We start from the raw sequence: 6,000 nt of genomic DNA, 5'->3' as shown, positions 1-6,000 counted from the left end.
TAGGGCGTGTGCGTCGGCCTGGATGGATGGATGTGAAGTGCATTTGCACACACGATCCTCTGAGTCTCTTTCCCCGCCACTGCCAAGGTGTACTGGTGCTTTAAAAGGCTGGCCAAAATCAGAGCCTGGGGCTTCACCGCAGCTCCCAATGCAAAACTTCCAAGGCTGGCTCGCTCTCGCTGGCTGCTGTGCATGCTGCTGAGCAGATGTTATCCGACTGAATTTAGTTTAGCGTGACTGCAGCTCCCTTCCTCTGGCTCATCTCCTCCATCTCTGTCTCTCTTTGCAGTGCTGGGGGGCGGCAGGGGGTGGTGGAATGTATGGACCATTCTCTCGCAGCTGATCTCTCTCGTTCTTTCTGGAGGACCTTTTTTGAGGTTTTAAATCGAGCACTGACGGACAGCGAGGATTCTCCCTTTCCCCCGACTCCAGCCAGCAGCTCCCTTTTCTCTCCCCCTCCCCAGCGGCAGTTCCGCTGCCTTATGCGTCAAATTTAAAGGGTTTCTTTTAAATTAATAAAGCAACTGGATGATGCGCGCTGGCAGAAGCGGGATCAGCATCGTTGCCCCTGGAATACAGCTTTATTTCAGCAAGATCTGGGGTGGATAACAGAGCCCCCTTCCCTCCTGGCTTTGGAATCTCTTTCAGCACCATGCAAGTGGGCAGCTCCTCCGGGTGAGCCGTGTGTACCTAAACCGGCTTGTCCAAGGGTTTGTGGGGGGGGAGTGGGATTGGCACCTCCACAAAAACAGGACCGACTCTGCATTATTACTTGCTATCAAGGCGTGGAGTGGAGGAAGCCGGATCTCCGCTGCAGCCCCGGGGAAGGGCTCGGAGATTACTATTGCAGGAGGGGGGAACTGGCCGTGCCCCCGTAAAACAAGCCAAAAAAATTAGCCACCGCTGTTCCGGGCTGCCCTGGGTGCTGGGATAAGGAGACGAGTGAAAACTGCCATCGATTGAGCTGCTGGGCAAAAGGCAAGCGGAGGGTGGGAAGGCAGCCAGAGGTTTCAGCACCACAGGATCCTTGGACAGCTCCTTGCGAGGCGGCTCCGGGCAGCTAGGGGCTTGGAAAGGGCCGAGAGGATTCGGATTTCGTCTAACTTGGGTGCGGAGGGGTAAGTTCAGTTTCTCTCCCCCCTCCGACCCCCGTTGGTGCGTTTCTTGTGAGGTGGGGTTTTCAGTCAGGTCCGGACGGGGCTTCTCACCACGAGCCAAAAGTGGCTTTGAAGAAGCAATCCCGAGGACAGATCACCTTCTCTTCCAGACCAAAAATGCCCCCTCTGGAAACCATCTGACCTGCAGGGCTGTAATTAACGAGGTGTGTATAGCGGGCGCGGGGGGATGGAGAGGAAGCCTAGGTCCCATTCAGCTGTCCTATCCTTATTACTCTTCCGTGGAACAAGGGAGGGAGGAGTGGGAAGACGCTTTACCTCTGAATGGGGGGGCTTTGCTTGTTGGAGGATATACTAATGAAGCCATCAGCATAGCCAGAGTCCTGCTAATGGGTTGCAAGGCATCACTGGGATTGCAGGTAACGGTTTGAACAGGAAGGGGACGGGGGTGGGGGAACCTTCCCTCTCCTGCCATAAATATAACAGCACTCAAATACCACGGGGTAGAGAGAGATGCAGCAGAGGAACAGGCACGTAAGATCTTAAGTCAACATGCATCTTCCGCAGCAGGCTGGGTTCTGTTCCCTCTCCCCCTTGTTCTTTTAATGTGGCACCTGCATAAATACTGAGGGATTGTTTGAACCCCGCTAACATTTTTAAGGGAGGGGGGAGGCAGACTGCGCCGAGCTAAACTGCTGCAGAAAGACTTTAAACGGGGATTAAATCAAGCCCAGCGTGGAGAAAGATGCTTGCCAGGAGAAGCAAATGAAAGGAACTAAGGAGCAGACGATTGAACCTGATCCGGACACTGGCAGGGTGAGCGGGCAGCTGCGAAGTGAGCCGGATTCAATGTGCTTTCCGAGGCTGCTTGGTTGTTTCAATTTCACTCTTTCCTCAACTGATTTGCATCGTTAGTAGTTTGCATCCTCAGCGCCCCCAGTAGTGTTGGGGACTCTTTCCCCTCCCTGCGGGTCTTGTTGCTTGGCTAATCCTGCCTGGTAATTAGCCCCACCACCTTCCCCGGAGCGTGGCTCTGGGACTGGAAACCATTCTCTGGTTCTTGCTAACCGCTAGCACCCCCTCGCCCCCACATACAGAGGCTGCCCTCTGGTGCTTGCTTGCTGCTTGTCCTGCCCAGTCCGTCTAGCGGAGGCTGGACTCCTGTTACAGCTCTTGTTGAGAGGATTCTCCAGTGTTCTCCACAGGGGACAATGCGAACCGAGGCTGGGGAAGATCTTGGCAATGCGAGAGCAGCGGAATGTGACTCATAGCGTGGACCAGTCCAATAGATCCAGGCACCTGTAGTTACTGGTCAGGCTGTCTCTACCCTGGCATCTGCCTTGCATTGCTGCCCTGGGCTTGAGCCCTCCTGGCTTCCCAGGAGAAATGGAAGAGGCTGGAAGGACTAGCTGCTTGGGCTTCCACCCACAACAGAAGGGCACAGGTGCGTGTTGCCATTGCAGAGTAAATGGCAGCTACCCTTGTTAAGGCCAGTGGAGTTGTTGTAAATGGAGTGTGAGGAGGCCGCATGTTATCTCGGTAGTATGTAAAGATCAGGGGCATGAGGCCAGCTTCCTATCAGCCTTTACATTTCCAATAAGCCAGAGGTGCTGGTGCTCTGCAGAGGAACCACTCCAGAAGCTTGGATCCATGCCTTGTCTGTATCCTGGGTACAAACACATCCCTGTGTGCGGTTCTTTTGGGGGCTGGGGCCCTCTAGTCAAAGCTGTTGTAACAGCAGAGCTGGGGGTTCTTTTTAAGAGAAAATCTGTTTGGTATCTGATAGCCCCAGGGTAACTTGTTGGATGCCCCCCCCCCACCTTTCTATTATAACATTTTTTAAATGTCATAAGTTTGTTGTGCTCTGCTCATCCACAGCAGGGTGCTTTTATCTCAGAAAACCACCTTCATCATATTGCTTGTGTCTGCACTTAGGAGGCTCAGGGATGAGTCATCCTTGTTGCTGGCTGACTTTTGGCTCTGGGTTTGAAGTGGGAACAATACAAGGCTGGGTTGGAGGAGAGAAGTGGAGTGGTGGAGGAGGTCCCATACACTGGGTGGCTGCTCTAGGCACAGCCTGTGGGTGAAGAGAGACCATCAGATAGGTTGAATGCCTCCAGGAGCTCAGGGAAACACCAGTAGTTAAATCAAGAGCTCAGCTCACTTCTCTGGTCCTCGGACAGCATCTTATTTCCTTCAACTGTCAGGGAGATCCTGAGTTCAGGTCTCCTTCCTTGCAGAAGTTTCTGTTGCTCAGGGGGGAGAGAAGGCATTGAACTGGGAAAAGGTTCACCCCTGCCAATCCAGTGCAGCTCAGGATTTAAGGGGACAGGGTGAGGAGAGAGCCTCCCTCCTCTCTCAATCCCTGCTGCAGTTTCAAAACATGCTCCCAGATGCAGTGCTGTCTGGGGGGGAAATGTTTGCAATTGCTCCTTTTCTTCTTCCAGGAATACATCACACTTCTTCTTCATTCAGATATCGGAGCCCTTTTGTCATTGATTTTGGTCCTGGGGTGGGAGCTGGCTGAGGGGAGTGAGGGGTAACTCACAGGAACACAGGTCAGGCCACGGGTCCTATCTCCCACAGTGGCCAGCACCAGTTGGTTCAGAAGAAGGTGCCCAATGCCCCTGTAGTTATAATAAAACCTCCTCTGAAGGCAGGTTCTCCCTGACTCCCATCAATTTGGGCAGCCTTCCTGCTTCATAGCATTCTCTGAGAGAGGAAAGGTGGCCCCATGGTTACTGTGCTAGCCCTGGATTTTGTAGATCCAGCTTCAATTTCCTGCTCTATGTGCCCTTGGGCAAGTGTCTCTGTGCCTCAGTTCTCCATCTGTACAATAGGGATAATAGTCTTCCCTACCTCACAGGATAAATGATTGTGAGAGGATGAGATACTCTGGTGTTGGATCTAGAGATACAAAAAGCAGAGAGGGAAGTGAACTAGAAGTTTACACTCAGAACAAAATCCCCCTTCCCCCGCCTTCCTTGCAAGCCCAATTCCCCAACTTCCCTGACAGCTTTCCATGGCCTCAGTGCTTAATTTGTAATGAACTAGATGCCGAGGCTCCAGCAATTTTTTTTTACTTTGATAACTGATGCAGCAAGCCCAGAAGTGCCAGGACTCAGCCCTGGCAAACCCTGGCACAAACTAAGCTCTGCGTTGCCTCTTGTCGATATCAGACTAGCAAATGCATGGGGCTATTGGCTGACAGTTCCTCTGTCAGCTGAGGCCCAGAAATATTGTCACAAAATATCAGGGGGAAAACTGTGCTTTTCAACTTTTGCATTGCTTACCTGATTGTCTTTCTCTCTCCTGAATATTTGAAGGTAGTGGAAGAAAATCAGTGTGCTGAAAACAGCTTCACCTAATCATAAACCACCATAAAATAAGAACATAAGAATGGCCATACTGGGTCAGACCAAAGGTTCATCCAGCCCTTTATCCTGTCTGCCAACAGTGGCCAGTGCCAGGTGCCCAGAGGGAGTAAACCAACAGGTAATGATCAAGTGATTTCTCTCCTCTCCCATCTCCTCTCCTCTTCTCCCACCCTGAGTATTCTTCTGCTAATTTTGTGCTGGACTCTTAATGTTGCTGCTTGGCTCACTCAGGCTCTTTCCCCCATAGTCTTCTTGTAGCAATAAGGGTGCCACCTCTCTGAAATGTAACAACTTTACATGCACATGCATTACACATCACCGCTCAGCAAGAAGCCTCTCTGGGGACAACAGGATATGCTCCGCTGAAACTGGCTTGCCTATCTGCCAGCATTGAAGACTTCCAGTGATGGCTGGTTGGAAAAGGGGTGTGTGGACAGTGAATTTTCAGTTACTAGTAGAGTGATATCCTGGGGCTTGCACATGGGGTGGGGGTGATGTGTATGTGGCAAGATCCTGGGCCCCTGTTTGCAGCTGATATATTTCTGATGAAATGAAATTTGGGCAGTTCTGTCATTCTACGCCTGAGCTGCCCCAGTTAGCGAGTGGTTATCAAAAATTAATGTAAAGATTTCATTGCATTTGTACAAGCAGAAATGAAGACTGACTTCTTCCAACACCGATGCTTTGGTTGGGATTGTTTATTAGTATAATCAATGCTGGTTCAAATCAGAAACTCTGCTTTGCTTCTCTGCTTGTCACTCTGTCACATTCTCTGATCTCTAGCTGATAGGTTCTCCCAGTCTGCCTTGCCTTTCCTTTTTGGTGCGATATAATCCTTGAAAGCAAGGGATTAAAATTGGTTCTGTTTTACGAAGAACAGAAGAGGGAGAACTTGCCTGCAGTTACATATATTCAGATAGCCTGATCCAATGCCCACTGGGAATCTCTTTCTATTGACTTCAATGGGCTTTGGGTCAGGCCCCACGTGAGGGGGGGAATAGTTTTATAATGACCTAAATGAAGGCTGCTACTTCCGTTTGGAACGTTGTTGTTGATGAAATTTATTTATTATGAACAGTATGTTTCAGAGATTTCTACTTAGTAGCGCTCCACTTTCCTTTAAAAAATGAACATGCAGAAGATGTTGCCATTAGCTGGACCACATCCAATGGAGGTAGATATTAGCTCTCTTTTAATTGGGTAATGATTATGTAAGAGCTCATGGTATTGGCCTTGCTAGTTAATCCAGACATCATTGAATTGGGGCCTTATTTTAATTAAATTTTTTTTGTTTAAGTACAGGGCCTGTGTTTTTCTGCTAAGAACTTGCTCATAGCCCTGGGGCTACTTTTCTTGCTTAGGCAAACAAATACTGAGTGACTTAACCTGAATTCTTTAGGCTTCCACTTTGTTTAAGCCATTTCTTGACTACTTCTCCCTCCCCCTCACCCGTATTCTGCAGTACTTAACACAGGCTTGGCAGCAAAATCTACAGCCAAAGCAAAGTC

The 6,000-nt window shown here is 50.0% G+C and overlaps 1 protein-coding gene across 1 annotated transcript in view; it reads left to right on the top strand.

Moving 5' to 3' along the window:
* Nucleotides 1–950: 950 nt before the first annotated feature.
* GRM4 (glutamate metabotropic receptor 4) overlaps nt 951–6,000 on the top strand; it is a 223,019-nt gene continuing 217,969 nt past the window's right edge. Inside the window, exon 1 of the mRNA XM_032768742.2 lies at nt 951–1,118. The gene's annotated coding sequence lies outside the window, so the exon portion shown is untranslated. The remainder of the gene's footprint in view (nt 1,119–6,000) is intronic.

The sequence above is a fragment of the Chelonoidis abingdonii genome, chromosome 4 (genome assembly GCF_003597395.2).
Source record: "Chelonoidis abingdonii isolate Lonesome George chromosome 4, CheloAbing_2.0, whole genome shotgun sequence".
Taxonomy (NCBI): Eukaryota; Metazoa; Chordata; order Testudines; family Testudinidae; genus Chelonoidis; species Chelonoidis abingdonii.
This window is presented reverse-complemented; position numbering and strand designations above follow the sequence as displayed.